Raw genomic sequence first — 19,095 nt, forward strand, 5'->3', positions numbered from 1 at the left:
TGTCCACATGAAGAAATAAAGAGCATTATAGCAAGGGTAACTACTAGGCATATTTTACAAAATAGTGTAAGCGTTATTTTTTTGTTAGTAACTCTTTTCTTGTATCTGATTTAAAGACAATTGCATAATGCAGTAGTTATAAATCAGTGTTGATGGGCACACAATGTAGAAGGACGCAACTTGTATGACAGTAAGGCCACAAAAGGGTGGGCATAGAGCTATATACGAACAAAGTTTGTATATACTGGTAAATTAAGTTGCTACTGAGTTAAAAATAACTATATTATATATATATATCTTATAAATATCTCATATATAGAAATACAATGATAAAGGTTAGGGCACACTAGAAAATACATGAGATTTAGTACGAAAGAAGGCAGTAATGGAGAATAAAGGAACAGAAAGAACCGTAAGAGACACAGAAAACAAAGCACCTCAACCCAGCAACAGCAAAATACATATTATCATCAAGTACACATGCAACATTCTCCAGAATGGACCACACATCTGGGAGAAAACAAGTCTCAAATTTAAAAGGACTGAAATCATACCAAGTATGTTCTCCAACCACAATGGAATGAAATTACAAACAAATAACAGAAGAAAATTTGGGAAATATGTGCAAATTGAAAAACATGCTCAAATAACTGATGGGTCAAAGAAGAACACACAAAAGAAATCAGAAAAATATTTGAGAGAAATAAAAATACAACATACCAAAACTTATGGAATGCTGGGAAGACAGTGTTTAGAGGGAAATTTATATCTGTAAGTACCAATGTTAAAAAAGAAGAGCTCAAATAAATAATCTTTCACCTTAAGAAAAATAATGAAGAAGAGCAAAATCACCACCATCCCCCTGAAAAAACAGTAGGAAGTAGGAAGTAATAAAGATTAGAGTGATAATAAGTGGAACAAAGAATAGAAAAACAATAGGGAAAACCAACAAATACAAAGGTTGGGTCTCTGGAAAGATTGAAAAAATTGACAAACCTTTAGCTGACCAAGAAAAAAAGAGAAAAGACTCAAATACTTAAGAGGGGACATTACTTCCAAACTTATAAATTTGAAAATAATTATGAGGGAATACTATGAACGACTGTATGCCAACAAATTAGAAAACCTAGATGAAATGGACAAATTCCTAGCAACGCCCAAACTAACTCAAGAAAAAAAAATTCTTTTTAACTAAAAGACCTATAACGAGACTGAATTAGTAATAAAAATATTCTTATAAAGAAAAGTCCAAGGTCAGACGACTTCAGTAGTGAATATAAAGCATGCAGGTTGGAAAGGAAGAAGTAAAACTACCTCCATTTAGAGATGGCATGATCTTGTACATAGAAAATCCTAAAGGACACACACACCTATTACAGCTAATCAACAAGTACAGCAAGGTTGTAGGATACAAAATTGACACAAAAAAGTTAAGTTTTATTTCTATACACTAGCGATGAACAATCCAAAAATTAAGAAAACAGTAGTACCTGCAATAATATCAAAAAGCATAAAATACTTAAGAACACATTTCACAAAAGGAGTTTAAAACTTTTACCTTGAAAACTGCAAAACATTGTTGAAAGAAAGTTTTACAAAGCTAACAAATGGAAAGATATTCCATGTTGTTCATGTGTTGGAAGAGTGAACACTGTTAAGATGGCGGCACTCTTCAAACTGATGTACAGATTCAATGGAATCCCTGTCCAAATTCCAGTGGCCTACTTTGGAGAAAATGACATGATGATCCTGAAATTCATATGGAAATGCAAGGGACCCAGAATCCTCAACAAACTTGGAAGAAAGAACAAAGTTGGAGAACACGCACTTTAGCATTTCGAAACTTAACTATGAAGCTAGAGTAATGAAGACCATGTAGTCCTGGGGTAAGACTAGAAATACAGATCAATGAAACAGATTTGGGAGTCCGTAGACAAACCCGTGCATCTACAGTCAATTGATTTTCAACAAGGATGCCCACACTATTGAAGGTGGAAAGAACAGTCCTTTCAACAAATGGTGCTGAGACGACAGGACATCCACATGCACAGGAATGAATTTGGTTCCTTATCTCAAATCACATACAAAAACTAACTCAGAACGGGTCAGAGACCTAAGCTAAGAGCTAAAACTATAAAACACATAGAAAAAAACATAGGTGAAAACACAGTGACCTTGGATTAGGCTTCAGTTCCTTAGATGTGACATCTAAAGTACAAGCAACCAAAGAAAAATTAGGTAAAAGTGACTTCATCAAAATTTCAAAGTTTTATATTTCAGAGAACACTATCAAGAAAGTAAAAAGACAACCCGCAAAATGAGAGAGGGTATGTGCCAATCATATATCTGATCAGGATCTAGTTTCCAGAATATAAAAAGAACACTTACAACTCAACAATAAACCCAATTTAAACATTGGCAAGGGAGTTGAATGGACGTTTCTCCAAAGAAGATACACAATGGCCAATAAGCAAGCACATTAAAAGATGCTCAACGTTAGTTGTTTGGAAAATGCAAATCAAAACCACATTAAGATACCACTTAGCATAATGTTTTCAAGGTTCTTCCATGTGGTTGCCCGAATCAGTACTGCACTCCTCTTTACAGTTAAGTAACATTCCATCATGTGGCTGGACCACATATTCTTTATCCTCTCCTCCAGGTGATGGACTTCTGGGCTGTTTCTACTTTGGGCTGTTAGGAATAATGCTGCTCTGAACATTCTTATGCAAGTCTCTGTGGACATGGGTTTTCTGTTCTACGGAACTGTACATTTTAAAGGATGAATTTTGGGTATGTGATTTATATCTCAATAAAAAGTATGAATCATTTGTGGAATAACGGCACGAAGCAGAACACTCCCAGCCTCCGCAGACTCTCTGAAATAACCACTTCCCGCCAGAATAGTGCTAACTCGAGACACGATCACACCTCAGCTTGTTCTATTTCTCCTTCACTTTTACCAACTATGACTACAGCGCTAAACAACAGATGGTCCTCTCCCTTTACTCTTTTTCTTTTGGGGGGGGGCGGGGGCTGCACCACGCATGGCTTGTGGGATCTTAATTCCCCGACCAGGCATTGATCCCACGCCCTCAGCAGTGAATTCCTGACAGTCACCTCTCTTACCCACGACTTGTTACCTGAGGTCAACCATGGTCCAAAAGTAATGGAAAATTCCAGAAATAAGTTCTAAATTGCGTGCTGTTCTAAGCAGTGGGACGAAAGCTCGCACTGTTCAGCTCTGTTCTGCTGGGGACGTGAATCATCTCTTTGTCTGGCATATCCACCCGCTGGTCACTCACTTAGCGGCTTTGTAGGTTACCAGATCCACCGCCATGGTATTACAGCACTTGTGTTCAAGTCACCCTTATTTTACTTAATAACGGCCCCCAAGCACAAGCGTAGTCATGCTGTGCCTAATTTATACATTAAACTTCATCACAGGTATGTATGTACAGGAAGAAGCAGAGTAGATGCAGGGTTCAGCACAACCGTGGTTTCAGGCATCCACAGGGGGTCTTGGGACGTATCCCCCATGGGTAAGGGGGGATCCCACAGTAGTGTTTTGCTCACTTTGCAATTTAGATCACTAAGATCACACTCCATTTATTCTTTTCATGTCTTGTTTCTTTCACTGGACATTATACTTCCGAGATTCAGCCACACTGCTGAATCTGTTTCATTTTATTGTTACTGTTATTGTTACTGTTAGAAAGCAACCGCATGAATATACCACAATCCATTCACCTGTTCTACGCTTGAGGGACCATCCAACTTACTTTCCTTTCCAAAATAAAAACTTGATTGCTTTTATTACACAAGTAACGTGTTCATGAGAAATAAGATTTACACAATACAAAAAGGTATAAATAAGTTTAATTCCTCAACGTTACTGCTCCAAGATCACTAATGCTAAGTCTAGTGTATATCCTTCCAATGCACACATACACATATATATATACACAGCGTACACATATATATATCCTTCAAATGTACACACACATACACAGTGTACACATACACATATCCTTCCAATGTACACACACACATACACACAGTGTACACATACACATATCCTTCTAATGTACACACAGTGTACACATACACATATATATACGCCATGTACACAAACACATATATATACACCATGTACACATATATATACACAATGTACACATACGCATATCCTTCCAATGTACACATACACATATACACGATGTACACATATATATATACACGATGTACACATACACACACACTCTCACACTCATACTGTATTTTTTTAATCAGCTCTAGATCCGGGGTGTCTTTAAATATGAAATGTATGCACCTTTCCACCTCTCTCTTCAGTAGAGATGCCTTTATGCCTTCTCGTCATCCTCGATAGCTGACCCCAGTTTCAGGTGAGGAATGAGGTGGTGGGCTTACTGCACCCAGCTGCCGGTAAACTTTTTTCCCAGAGGATTTCTAGCTTCAGGAAGAGCAGGGGCACGTGGCTACCTGTTTAACACGCAGCCCCTCCCCAGGGGCAGCAGAGGAGGTGCTGGGCAGAAGAGGGGTGCCCTGGGCACAATGCACGGAGGCAAAGGGGAGCCCCTCGTCTCCAGCCTGTGGAACTGCGGCCGGGGCAGGCTCTGCTTGGCTCAAAGAGGCAGCAAACCACTTAAGTCCGGGAGTTACTCATTCCCACCTGCCCTGCACCTCCTGCAAGCAGCCCAGGGCCGCCCGCTGGTCGGCCCACCCGCAGGGGCTGCCCTCACTGGGGACCCAAGCCCTGGTCCTTCATGGGGGCTGGAACCCGCTTCCACCCCGCCGTGGGCTTCTGGCCCTCCACCTCTAAGCCCGGCCCCTTCCTTTAAACTCCTGCCACACTCCCGGCGATGCTGGGGATCTGAGCCAGGACGCCCCGTCGGGCCGCGGCGCAGAGGCGGTAGCGGAGGGGGAGGGGGGTCCAGGCCTGCCCCACGGAGCAGCGCCCGTGCTCAAAGCCGCCGGCGGGCTCTCGGGTCCCCACTCCGCATTCCTCGTGGAACCCACAGGACGGAGGACGCTGGGCACAACAGGGTTACGGGCCCAGGGCTTCAGGGCCGTGTCCCTCATCTCTTCAAAAGTAACGACCCCACTCCCATGACTCGGGGGGCGATTCTTTACCCCCTTAGTCTTCACCAGACCCCAGGATGGCCCGGCCAGTACTGCCCCGCTGCCCCCGACCACGGCGGACAGGGCCAGAGAGGCGGCCCCCTGTCCCAGGCCCAGCTCAGCTGCTCAAGGACGCCACCTGCAAGGTGTCCTCACTCAGTTTCCCCCCTCGACCTCTGCAGGGTCGTCTGCTGGGAAAGGAACCTGCTCTAGGATGTGCCTCAAAAACAAGCTCCCTGACCTCAAGTCACCCGCTAGCTCTCAGCCCACCTCCCTCCCGCCCTTCAGGACACAACCACAGACACAGGTCGCTCTGCTCAGCACCAACGGCCCCTCCCTGCAAGCGCCTGAGCCAGGCCGGCGGTGACCAGCCCGGCTCCAGCAGGATCCCCAAGGCCAGCCCCCACTCCACCCAGCCCCCGCGCCTCACCACACGCGCGCCTCACCCCCCACGCGCCTCACCCCCCACGCGCCTCACCCCCACACGCGCCTCACCCCACACGCGCCTCACCCCCCACACGCGCCTCACCCCCCACGCGCCTCACCCCACGCGTGCCTCACCCCCCACACGCGCCTCACCCCCCACACGCGCCTCACCCCCCACACCCGCCTCGCCCCACACGCCTCACCCCCCACACGCGCCTCACCCCACACGCGCCTCACCCCCCACACGCGCCTCACCCCCCACGCGCCTCACCCCCCACGCGCCTCACCCCCACACGCGCCTCACCCCCACACGCGCCTCACCCCCCACACCCGCCTCGCCCCACACGCCTCACCCCCACACGCGCCTCACCCCACGCGTGCCTCACCCCACGCGCGCCTCGCCCCCCACACGCGCCTCGCCCCCACACGCGCCTCACCCCCCACACGCGCCTCACCCCCCACACGCGCCTCACCCCCCACACGCGCCTCACCCCACACGCGCCTCACCCCCCACACGCGCCTCGCCCCCACACGCGCCTCACCCCCCACACGCGCCTCGCCCCACACGCGCCTCACCCCACACGCGCCTCACCCCACACGCGCCTCACTCCCGACACGCGCCTCACCCCACACGCGCCTCGCCCCCCACACGCGCCTCACCCCCCACACGCGCCTCACCCCCCACGGCTCACCCCCCACACGCGCCTCACCCCCCACACGCGCCTCACCCCCCACACGCCTCACCCCCCACACCCGCCTCGCCCCACACGCCTCACCCCCACACGCGCCTCACCCCACGCGTGCCTCACCCCACGCGCGCCTCACCCCCCACACGCCTCGCCCCCCACACGCGCCTCGCCCCCACACGCGCCTCACCCCCCACACGCGCCTCGCCCCCCACACGCGCCTCGCTCCCCACACGCCTCGCCCCACACGCCTCACTCCCGACACGCGCCTCACCCCACACGCGCCTCGCCCCCCACACGCGCCTCACCCCCCACGGCTCACCCCCCACACGCGCCTCACCCCCCACACGCGCCTCACCCCCCACACGCCTCACCCCACACGCGCCTCACCCCCACACGCGCCTCACCCCCCACACGCGCCTCACCCCACACGCGCCTCACCCCACACGCGCCTCGCCCCCCACACGCGCCTCGCTCCCCACACGCCTCGCCCCACACGCCTCACCCCCCACACGCGCCTCACCCCACACGCGCCTCACCCCCCACGCGCCTCACCCCCCCCACGCGCCTCACCCCCCCCACGCGCCTCACCCCCCCCACGCGCCTCACCCCCCACGCGCCTCACCCCACACGCGCCTCACCCCACGCGCCTCACCCCACACGCGCCTCACCCCCCACACGCGCCTCACCCCCCACACGCGCCTCACTCCCCACACGCGCCTCACCCCACACCCGCCTCGCCCCACACGCCTCACCCCCACACGCGCCTCACCCCACGCGTGCCTCACCCCACGCGCGCCTCACCCCCCACACCCGCCTCGCCCCACACGCCTCACCCCCACACGCGCCTCACCCCACGCGTGCCTCACCCCACGCGCGCCTCACCCCCCACACGCCTCGCCCCCCACACGCGCCTCACCCCCCACACGCGCCTCACCCCACGCGCCTCACCCCACACGCGCCTCACCCCACACAGCTCCTCCCCTCCTATACGTGTGTCCTTGGAAAAGTTAAACTTCTGCGCCTCCTTAGGGTGCTGAAGACACGGGACTAACGCATCCGCATCACAGGACTCGTGGCCTGTCGCCACCCGCAGCACAAACCCTCAGCGGTTAACTCCCCCGCACCAGAAGCACCTGGAAGGCCGTTAACGGCAGCCGCGCTGGACCCACCTGGTGCTTTCCCGTCACTGGTGGGGGTGGGGAGCGGGGCGTCGGCGCCGACACCGGGTGCTGTGGGCGCGGGCCCCACAGCTACCTGAGCTCCGGGCCGAGGGTGTCCCCATCCCGCTCTCCAGGCCCCGGCCGCGCGGACCGCCCCCTGCTCCCCCAGTCCTGCCTCCTCTTCCGCGTACGTTCTGCTCCACCCGGCTCCCGGCCCTCGGAGCCCCGGGCCGCCCCTCCGCGCACCCCGCCCCGGGCTCATCGGGCGCAGAGCCGCACTCACCGGATAGCCCCGGGCGGCGGCGAGAAGCGACTCGGCTGGAAGAGCAGCGAGGCCGCTGGGGCCACGGAGGAGGCGGGACTGCGGCCTTCTCCCAAAGCCCGCCCTAAAACCCGGAGTCCCCGCCCAGCCCCGGAGTCCCCGCCCCCGGGCCCGGAGTCCCCGCCCCCAAACCCGGAGCCGCGCTCCCCGGCCCCCTCCGCCCGGCCGCGAGGACCGGGACTCTGGGCGGGGTCTCGGGGGCGGGACAGGCCCTGGGGCGGGGCTGGGGGGACCGGCGGGGGAAAGGGCCGGTTGGGCCGCGCAGATCGCCTTCCCCGCTTCCCGGGCTGCAGGGCGGGCTCCCCAGGATTCTTGCGACAAGACCCGCCCTGGGACTGTTCTCTGCCTTGGAGATCGCCTTCCCCCCTTCCCGGGCTGCAGGGCGGGCTCCCCAGGATTCTGGCGGCTGCAGGGCCGCGGGTAGGCCCGGAGGAGGGGCGTGAGGGCCCGTCTTCCCCCGTCGGTGTCGTCCCGGAAACGCTCGGGCGGCCCGGGGCAGTAAAATGGCCCCACGCCCCTCGGGCCGCGGGCATGCGCTGCATCGTGCTTTTTTTTTTTTTCATCTAAATCCTGGGCCTCGCACACACCTTTTTTTCTCCCGCAGTAATTTTAAAGCATCCGGCAGACATATTTCACCTGTAAATACTTGAATCTTTATTTAATCGATAAGGCCTGTTTTCTGAAACATTTCCATAATACCAGCATCACACCTGACAAAGTTAATAATACCCAGCGGTTCAGCTTTCCTCGATGCACTCCAAACTATCTTTTGACCGTTGCCCTGCTCTAGCCAAGGTGGGAGGAGGGATGAGATTTTGGAGGGAGTCTCAGGCAAAGCTCACCTGCAGGGTTTGCTAGGAGCCTGCTCAGGGTCACAGCCAGAATGTGGTCCCACGGAGGGAAGTCCCAGGCAGGGGAGGGGCCATCTAGTGCAGATGGAGGCCAGATATTTAGCAAGACTCAGTAAATACTGCACTATATTATTTCAACAAAAGACAACTTTGCGTGTGAAACACAGAGTTCTCCAGTCACAGACACACGTGCACTCTGTTTTTCAGGACATGTGGCCTTCTTGATCCATGTCTGGTTTTGGAGCTCCCCAGGTGCCTGGACTTCAGAGGGCCAGCCATCCTTTGGCCCCTCCTGCCCTCCCCATGAAACAGGGTTCATGTCACCTGTAGCCAGGAGTCCTGCTCTCAACTTTGTAGACCTGCTCCAGCTACCTGGGACCCAGGAATTCCCACTGGCTCCAAGCCCCTTCCGCTGATGTGCCCAGATCAGCAATCCAAAGAAGAAACGGGTCCAGGAACACGGGCTTTCCCTTCCCACAGGGCCACTGGGAAGTCCAGTGGCCTCCCAAGTTGCTATGGAGGTACATTTGTCAAGGCCAGAAATTAGAATGACCCCCTTTTACAACTTGTTTGTTTTATTTGCAATTCCTATGAATGCAAATATGCCTTGTGGGCCCCCATTTGTACTCTTGCCCTGGGTTCTGTAAATTTTGTGGCTGTCTTGGTTCAGTATAATTATGGGCACAAGAAATATTTCATTTCATTCTTAGCTTTACTACAAGAAAAATAAACCAGCAAAAGCATAATGATAAATGGCAACTTACAGTTGACCTCCGTAGTAGAGAAAGCACGAGAGAATGTAGCCCTCTTGCAAAGGGGCAGACGCAGCCAAGCTCCAAAGGATGGCTGCCATGCCAGGATGTGGGGCCCGTTCTCTGGGGCCTCGGCAGGTGGCAGGCAGCGTGCACCAGTTTGCCCCTTCGCTTCCCCTCTCACTGGTGTTTACAGGTGCCCAGAGCGCTGGGTGTCCAGGGCCCTGGCCAGATTCCAAGCAGTGAGTAGCTTTTGCGAAGAGCTACTCTGCCCAAACTGCAGTTTTTGGATGGAAACGTAAGAAATGCAGACACGAAAGACGTTTGCAAATGATACAGTTCCATACAGTGTTAGGGGATATTATGGGCTCAGCTGTGGCTTCAAAATTCACATGCTGAAGCCCTGACCTCCAGCGTGCCTGTATTTGGAAATGGGGCCTATAAGGAGGCAATAAAGGTTAACTAAGGTCATGGAGGGGGGCCCGGCTAGGACTGGTGTCCTAACGAGGAGCTGCGGCCCTGTGATGACGCAGCGAGCAGGTGGCCGTCTACAAGCCGGGAAGAAGAGCCTCGCCAGAAACCAACCCTGCAGGCACCTTGATCTGGGAACTTCCAGCCTCCAGAACCGTGAGAAGATAAACTTCTGTGGTTTAAGCAGCTCAGTCCCTGGCGTTCTGCTGTAGCACCCTAATCTGACTAAGGCAGGGGTTAATACTTCACAGCAAGCTGACTTTAGGAAAGCTATGGACCTCAGCTTTCTCATCTGTAACGTGGGGATAGTATTAGTGCTGCCTCACAGGTCGGAGGACGACAGGAAGGTCCTTGTGAAGCCCTCAGCACACGAACGGGGAGCCCAGTAGGTGTTTGCTGCTACTGAGTTTATTGTTATCATTAAAGTTCTGACGGATGAGTCCAGGCACCCGGATGGCCCACTGGGGGATGTGTGGGGCACAAGGAAGGCCTGACCCCGCCTGCACCTTTCCTCATGTCTGTCCCAGATTCCTGCTGTCACTCTGCCACCACGGCATCCACCCTTGTTCCCAGCCAGTCCTTGTCTTCCCCAAATGGCCTTCAGTTTGGTGGCAGCAGCCCTGGCGCCACCCCCTTCCCTCCTGCCCTCCATGCCCACCCAGTGTGAGGGCCAGTGGGCAGACCTGCTGGGCGGGGGCCCTTGTGACAGGCTGGCCAAGCCTGCCCTCCCGCGCAGACTGACCCTGCAAAGTGACGGGAGTTTAGGGCCCTCGGCCTCTTCCCACAATGAGCCCACCTGCCCTGCAGTGCCGCTCAGCTGTGCCTTCATCGCCCCCGGCCTCCTGCCCACCCCGTCCCACACAGCCTCCCTCTGCACGGCCTCCTTCGGCCTCTGCTTCGGAACTGTCGCCCCCGGGGGGTGTCAGGCACGGGTCCTCAACCTCCTTCCTGTGATGTCCCGACGCCTCTTAGCCACGTCACTGTGCTATACTAGGGAGGGTATTTTTGCCTCTCACACCCCAAATTCCTCAGGGGACTGTTGGTTCGTCCTTGGATTCCCGCCGGGAAGAGACCTGGAGATGAGCTTGTCTGGGAGGTGGTCCCAGGAAACCCGCTGGGAGAGTCGGGGGATGGGGGGACCGGGAGGCAGCCGGGGCGCCTGGAGCTCAGTCCTTGGAGATCCCACCCCAAGGCCCTGCCAACTCCTATCCCACCAGGCCTCAAGTGAGGGCTGCTTCCAGGACAACGGAGCCCTGGACCTTGAGGCCAGGTGGGCAGGTGGCTCAAGAGGGCAGAGAGACGTCCCAGGAGTCCCTGCAGGTCCCACAGCCAGGCTGCAGGACATCAGATATCCAGGCACGCGCTCTGGGCCCCTGTGCTTTCTGTGTGGCCCGCAGACCCCCTTTCTCAGATGAGGAAACTCCCAAAGGTCAAGGCCACGCCTCGAGAGGCAGAGCCGGGCTTCAGACTCTGTTCTAAGGCCAGTCTCTCCATTCCATCGGTCTCTTTCAAACAGATGACAGTGAGTGGACGAAGGGCCGCACTCTGGTTAACCCAGGGCTCCAGGTAAGAGTTCACCGCTCTACGATGGTCTGGTGTTTGGTACTAAAGTCATAATATCGCATTTCCAGGTGAAACAGTAAAATTCCAAGGAATGCAATTTGGTCTCTACTGACTCTGAAGCCTTGTCTAGGGCCCTCAGGGATCCCCCCGTGGCTCTCGGATAATCCAGGGCCGGCGCTGCATCCCCAGCCCAGCCTGCTCTGCTCAGCAGAGGCCGGCCCTGCGCTTCACTCAGACGACCCTCGTGGGCTTCTGTGGGGACATCACGGAGACCCAGGAGCGGAAGGGGCTGCGAGGCCGGGGGCTTGGGCCTTTGTGTGCCCAGCTCAGCGCCCTCCTGCCAGGTGCTCAGGAGCTGGGCCTGGGGGGCAGCAGGGAGGAAGAAACGGGCCTGCCCTCCAGGGTGCCCAGCAGGGCTGGGTCAGGGGCATGGGACCTCTCGCCCTGCTGGACGGCCTCCCCACGGCAGGCAGCCTGGGGGTCTTCTCCACCCTACACTGCCGAGGCCCGAGCAGGCGGCAGCGGGACTCACCTGCCTGAAATGCGGGCACTTGGGTGCACCTTGGAGAAGTTGCTGGTTCTCCCTCCAGGTGGGGCATCAGGAGCGATGGTCCAGCTCCCAGGACTCGGCTGGGCGGGGCCGCCGAAGGGAGCAGCCACGGAGAAGGCGCCTCGGGGCCCCGGACCTGCAGGGCCCGAAGTGACGGAGCCACCGCTAAAAACAGTCCTGCACTTTGAAGAGATCTGGGGTCAGCGAGAGTCTGTCCCCGACCCGTGAGATGCGGATGTCCCCTCCCCAGCGTCTCCCAAAGGCCGTGCCCTGACTTGGAGTCTGGCCCATAAAAAAGACGTATTTGGTCTTTGCCCACCGTTCCTGGCACGGAGCTCCCAAAACCCTTGGAATTTCCTCTGCTGAGAGGGATGAAGGTGTCTTTCCTTATGTTGATGAGCTGACTCTGGGAAACCACCCAAGGATGGGGCTGGATGCCAGCGGAGCCGTGTGATCAGAGGCCTGGAACGTGGGTCCCAGCCCCTGACCTTCCGGGAGGGCAGGGGGGCTGGAGGCGGAATCAGTCACCAGTGGCCGTGATGTAGTCAATCACGCCCGCGTAAGGAACCCTCCATAGAAACCCCGAAGGAGCAGGTTCAGAGAGCGCCCAGGCTGGGAAGGCGTGGAGGCTGGGGGGGGGGGGTGCGGGGATGGGCGTGGAAGCTCGGGGCCCTTCCCCCACCCTCCCCAGAGCGTCTCTTCCATCTGGCTGCCCCTGAGCCACGCCTCTTATCAGAAGCCTATGATCTAGTAAGTCAAGTGTTCCTCTGAGTTCTCTGAGCTGCTCTAGCAAGTTAATCCAACCTGAGGAGGGGGCCGTGGGAACCTCTCATCTACAGCCGGTGGGTCAGAAGCACACGTGACAACCTGGCTTCAACTGGCATCTGAAGTCGGGGGGCGGGCAGACTTGCGGGACTGAGCCCATAACCTGGGGGATCTGATGCCCTCACAGCTCTAAACTGTTGTGTACTGTGTAGAGACTAGGCACAGATTTACAGGTGAAGAGTGTGCATCTTCTTCCTTCTGGCGGTGAGCGACAGCTCAGCTCCATGAGTCGCCTCACTTGCCGTTAACATTAAAGTCTCTGCTGGGAGAGTTTCAGTTTTGCAAGATGAACAAGTTCTGAAGGTGATGCTGGTGACGGTTGCCTGGCAACATGAGCATACTTAACGCCACTGACCTGTACACTTGAAAGGGGTTAAGATGGTTACGTTTTATGTTAGGTGTACTCTACCACAATTTTATAATTTTGGAGCCTTTCGTAAACACACAGGCCCTGATCAGGCCCCACCCGCTTTGCAGTTGAGCCCCCTGGTTCTACCGCGAGAGCAATCTGATTTCAGGTTAGTTCCCGGAGCCTGAGCGAAGCCCAGCTCTCCCACCTCTATGTACCGAAGCACATAATATTTTATTTAAAATCCCTTTCTTTTATTTCTCATCTGTATTACGGTGAGGGCAATATATTAATTTATTTAGATTACATGTATAGGTGGGTAATGTGACCTGCAAATCATCAGAGGATATAGAAAGGGTGATATAAAAATATGTGTAATATAAAATGAAGATATTGGGATGGGCAGCATCGAGAATACTGACTTAACTATTTCCCTAGGGGTTGATACTTCGGATGCTCCAAAAACGCATGGCTTGACTACAGCCTCCTGTAGTCTAGCCCTTCCTTCCCTGCCTGAGTCCTCTAGTCTAACCTGCACTGAAACATTGACTCAGAGATTTCACTTCTTAAAGCTGTCCATATCAGTTAGCTTCTGCTGCACGAGAAACCACCCTGCCGCTGCAAGGCTGGAAGCAGCAGTCACATTTATCCCAAGATTCAGTGGTCAGTGCTGGGGCTGGTCTCCTCGGGTCCTCACCCGCGAGTCTGCGGTCAGTTCCCGGCCACTTCGGTGGCTGTGCTCTGGGGCCCAGCGACACTGGGCCCATGTCTCTCACCCTCCGCGAGACTGGTTCAAGCGCGGAAGCTGTGTGTGTTCTCGAGGCTGAGGCTTGGACCAGGCACCGCCTCCCATCTGCCACACCCTACTGGTCAAAGCGAGCCACGAGACCCGCCCAGTTCAAGGGGTGGAGAAGCAACCCTGTTACTTGGTGGAAGCAGCTCCCAAAATCGTGGCCGTTTTTAGGACTTGCCACATGGGTCCCACCTCACTCCCTCTCCCTGCAGGTCTTTGCTCAAATCCCCCTTTATCAGAAGGGCCTTCCTGAGCGCCCCGTATAACGTAGCAGTGCACCACCCACTCTCCCCCCAGACAGCACTCCCCATGCTTCACTGCTGCGGTTTTCTCCAAGCACTTATCACCAGATCACATCTACTATATGAAATAGAAAGCACACGCCTGGCCGCCCCACGTGTCCCCTCTGTGTCCCCTTGAGTACAGAACCACCTCGTCTCTGGGACCATGTCCTCTGGAGGGAAGGAGCTTACACAGCATTCCCGCCTCACCGCCCCCCCACCCCCAGACCCATGGGGCCTCCTCCCTTCGAATCCTCTTTCCTTTATTATGTGGAGCAATCCTGTGACCACGTTTTGATCCTGAACATCCCCACCAGCCCCAATTTTACCACAGCGGAGATTTTTTCCTGAATAAATGCAAGGCTTGGCCTCCGGTGAGTTCCAGCTCTTCAAGTCCGATCCGCGGAGAGCCGAGAGCGGCAGCGTGAGCAGCGGGCAACGCCAGCCCCGCTCCCACCGAGCCCTACGGCTGGAGCAGGGGTGCCCACACCCCAGCTGCCCTGCAGGGGTCGCAGTGGCTGTGGTTGGACGTGTCCTCAGCCCACCTTGCGGAAGGTCCTGAGCACAACTGTCTGAAGCCTACTGCTGTCGATGAAAAATGAATCAACGGTCAATCTGGGAAAGAAACAGAAGATTTCATTCGAGCCAACCTGAGGCTTACAACCCGGGAGACGGTCTCTCCGAAAACTCTGAGGGCTGTCCTGAAGAGGTGCGGAATCTGGGAAAGAAACAGAAGATTTCATTCGAGCCAACCTGAGGCTTACAACCCGGGAGACGGTCTCTCCGAAAACTCTGAGGGCTGTCCTGAAGAGGTGCGGGGGGAGGCCAGCATGTGTGATTCTGACGAAGGGCTACGTGCGGCCAAGCACACGGCTTGGTAGGAGGTCACTGCTGTCCACGAGGGACAGATACCTTAATGGTTTTAGTGCTTTTCTACGTGTGGGAAGAGGTGAGAATCCAGGTTCATAAAAATATTCTCCTGAAAATATCGAACTCTCTGAGGGTCAGTTCTGCCAGTTTTCCCCGAGCCAAAGCGCCTCACCCTGAATTCCTTTCAGCGTGTCCTGGAAGTCAGCGACTGTGGTGGTTGATGACTTCATTCTTGTGGGACTGGGTGGTGGGCAACATTCTTTAGGTCACAACCCCCTCCTTTTTGTCTTAATTTTGTCTTGGGGCATTTCATGACCAATTTACCCCATGGCACTAGGAATGCTCATTCCCAGGTCAGGCGAGGATTCCCTCGATAGGCCACTCAATGTGCTGTTACTGGACTAGGCCCTGTTAACAGTAGCCCAAAGCCTCTGGGCCGCCTGTCCTACTAGTCTGTTATGGTCCAGGAAACGGTTCCCTCTTGTAGCTTCTTCCCACATCTAGAGTTACGCTGTTACAATCACTGATCTTCCAGAACTATGAATTTGACAATTGTTTTAGGTCACCTAGTCGTCGTCATTTTTATCGGGTTTGGTAATGCAAGAAACAATAATCTTGTAAAATAGGCAGCGTACAAGTAATACAGCTAGTGACATGAATACGGTCATAAGTAAGTATTCGAGCTAAGAACTTCTTTTAGGTGCAGCCCAGTACCTCCCCAGGTCGTCTGACCAGTCTGTTCTGCACCAATCACTACCTTAAGGGAAATGATATAGTGGCCTTGCCCATGAAGTCCACCAAAGATGTCTGCACATACAAGGTGAGTGGTGGGTCATCGTGACCTCTTAGAGGATAAGGAAAGGAACGTTACCTTCTAAGGAGTTCCATGGCTGTCGCCAGAAGGAGGAACGTGGATTTCTGTGGCTGGGCAGATATTTCTGCCATTGGGGAGGTCAGGTTACACCCAATGCAGACGCCCATGCACACTAGTGGGGAGGGAGGAGGCCAAGGGCAGAGAAGAAGTTTAATTTTTTCTTGTCTTGCCTTAAAATACGAATTTAATTTCATCACCACCCTGTGTAAAATCGTGTAAGACAGCGGTCATCACATTGTAAAATGTGTTTTAGGAGGACTCGTGAGATGAATTCCGTTCTCTTCTCCAGAAACACAAGCTTGTTTCTGTCGCACAGACACCGCGAATTAGGTCACCGATCAGGTTTCCTCGCACTCTCAGCAGCTGGAAAGCCCTGACTAAACTGCGCTCCAGCTTTAGGAGCGGACAGGGTTTCCCTGCAGGCAGTGTGGGCGCCACCGCGTTCCTGCTCACCTTCCTAGCGCCCTTCTCTGCCCTGATTCACCCATGCATATGTTAATTGTATTATTTTTCTAAGCTGCCTTGAACTCGTCTGTCAACTCGGTGAGGACAAATGCATTTAAACATCATAAAAAGGGAGGGGCAAGTTCACTGTCTCCATGTAACGGGCTGCTGGCGGGTCCCCTCCGGGCGCCGCCCAGCCTTATCTGCTTGTTGGGAAAACGCCCACCATCAGGCCGCTTCCAGCCCGCCCCAGGGGAGGAGGGAGGGAGTGACAGCCTGAGCCCCGACTCCCCTTGCAGGCCGAGCCCCAGGAGGGGCAGCTACCACGTCCGCTGGAGCTCTATCCACTTGACTGGGCTCTGCAGCCACTGCCCGGCTGCAAAGGATGCTGGGAACTCCATCCTTCACGCAGCCATGTGCCCGGGTACAATTTAAGAGTTCTATGACTTAGGCAAGAAGGGAAAGAAATGGCAGGTAACTCACAGTCTTATCCTCCTTACTGTGAGATACTAGAAAATACATGTTTTCTCCACCCCAGCTCCTGGCACAGAGCCCCTGAACCCTTGTAATTTCCTAAATGATAAGAACACTGGGAACATCTTTTGTTCACCGAGGCGACTCTCGGGGGCTCCTGGTGGGGTTGGTCACCAGAAAGACGAGGCCAGGATGAGAAGCTTCCGATTCTCAGCTCCTCTCCCGCCCCCCACCATCCTCCAGAGAGGGGAGAGGGGCCGCGAATGGAGTTAATGATGGATCACGCTTACACGAAGGCGGCACAAAATACCCCAACAGGACAGGGTCCAGGGGCTGAGCACAGCCACACCGGGAGGGTGGCACCCCCACGTCTATGGGACAGAAGCTCCCGTGCTCAGACCCTCCCAGGCCTCGCCCTACGTACCCCGGCCGGCCGTTCATCTGTTTCCTTTATCACATCCTTTAATGAACTGATACATGTAGGTGAGTGTTTCCCTGAGTTCCGTGAGCTGCTCTAGCAAATGGACTGAACCCAAGGAGGGGGTCGTGGGAGCCTCTGCTGTGTAGCCACGTCAGACAGAAGTTGTAGGTAACCTGGGGGCCCTGCTTGGGATTGGCACCCGGGGGGCAGTGTTGTGGGGCTGAGCCCTCAATCTGTGGGGTCTGACACCAGCTCCGGGCAGCAGTGGCAGAATTTGGTTAAATTGCAGGACACTCAGCTGGTGTCACGGGACCAGCCCCCCGACATGTAGTGACCAGAAGTGACCTGTTCTGTGTGGAAGTGAAGGAGCCTCACTGGAGAGACAGACGCAGGCGGGAGAACTGGGTGCTTTTCTTATACACTTGCCTGTGGCTTCTGAAGGATTCCTGAATCCCTTCTGGAGACAGGATTCAGGACAAAGCCAGGCGCTGCCTCGCACCTGAACCAGAATTCTCAAGTGCAGCTTAGTCGCCCGGCCAGCCAAGCCCTGGGCCACGGGGAGGAAGGTGTTTCCTAGCTCGACCTGGGCGAGGACGGGCTGTGCTCCAGGCCCTGCCTGCTCTTCTGCCTGCGGGGCTGTTTTCAGGGAAGCCAGGCCGACCCCTGGGGACCCTGCAGGCTCCCACCTGGCGAGGGGGGCAGGAGAGCAGCCGCTGAGGGCCAAGCCGGCTGCAGAGCCTGGGCTCTGCTGTGGACGCCCTGGCCCTGGGGTCGGGGGGTTGGAGGTGAAGCAACGGGGACCCAGCAAAGGGGCAGGAGTGGGAGTGTCACTCCAGTTAGAAGATAATAAGGCCGGTCCATGTCCCCTCAGACAGGGCCGGTCCCCTCCACCGTGGGTCCTCACGAATGGCCCCAGGCAGGGGACAGAGTCCAGAGATAAAACACCTTTCTCCCCTCTGTGGGCCATGAGACGGGAGACCCGGCACCAGACTGGGGGGCTGGCCCTGCCTCGGGCAGGCAGGTGGGCATGGGGCGGGGCCTGGCTCCGGGGCTGCGTCGCCCCTCGAGGCGGGGTTGCTGGTTCTTCCTGACCCCTAAGAAGGTCGGGGGAGAAGAGAGGACACAGGGAGAGAGGCCGCCCCAAGGCGAAGCGGGGCCCGGGGGCAGCCTGCTGCCCAGACCAGCCCCGGAGCGAGTCTGGGACCCCTGCCTGCTCGGAGTTGCTGGGCTGTTCTGCCGGCAGGCGTGTCCGAGGTCCTCGCTCCTGGGATCTGAGAACAACGACGTCCACTCAGCCCCCTGGTTTATAAACGGGTGAAACCGTGGGCCAGGGGAAGGGTTAAGTGACCCACACGCGGGGCGGGGGCAGAGAGGGTGTGTGCAGGTAGCGTCTAGGGAGCAAGGAACCCGCTCTTCATGGCTCTTCTGCCACTCCCCAGGGAGGTCGGGACGCTGAGGGCCGGACGGACGGAGAGGAAGGCCGCATGGCGGGGGCCAGGAGAAGCGGGGAGGCCGCCGGGCCCCGGAAGACACAGGCAGGGCGAAGGGGGAGCACGCCCATCGGGGGGGCCGTGGACGGGTCTGCTCGGCATGGGGGGAGGGTCCAGCCACTTGCTGGGGAGGCGTCTGCGGCCCAGCCTGCTTCCTCCCTGGCGTCTCCCGGGGTCACTCCAACAAACGTGCGTCCTAACTTCATCTCAGCACCCGGTTTCTGAGGCGGGAGCCGACACCCCGCCCAGGAGGGCGTCTGGCTCTCCCGAGCCCGGCCAGCTGGCCCGAGAGCAGGACCCGCTCGGAGGGCCTGGGCACACAGACGCGCCGGGACGCAGGGTGCCAGC

General features: G+C 55.5%; 1 protein-coding gene across 1 annotated transcript in view; it reads right to left on the reverse strand.

Moving 5' to 3' along the window:
- The window catches only part of SLC41A3 (solute carrier family 41 member 3), a gene marked incomplete at its 3' end in the record, with an annotated part of 68,229 nt that extends 60,701 nt beyond the window's left edge, over nucleotides 1-7,528 (reverse strand). The window contains exon 1 of the mRNA XM_082662781.1: nucleotides 7,427-7,528. The remainder of the gene's footprint in view (nucleotides 1-7,426) is intronic.
- Nucleotides 7,529-19,095: the final 11,567 nt, after the last annotated feature.

The sequence above is a fragment of the Grampus griseus genome (genome assembly GCF_964374135.1).
Source record: "Grampus griseus genome assembly, chromosome: 10".
NCBI classification, from domain to species: Eukaryota; Metazoa; Chordata; class Mammalia; order Artiodactyla; family Delphinidae; genus Grampus; species Grampus griseus.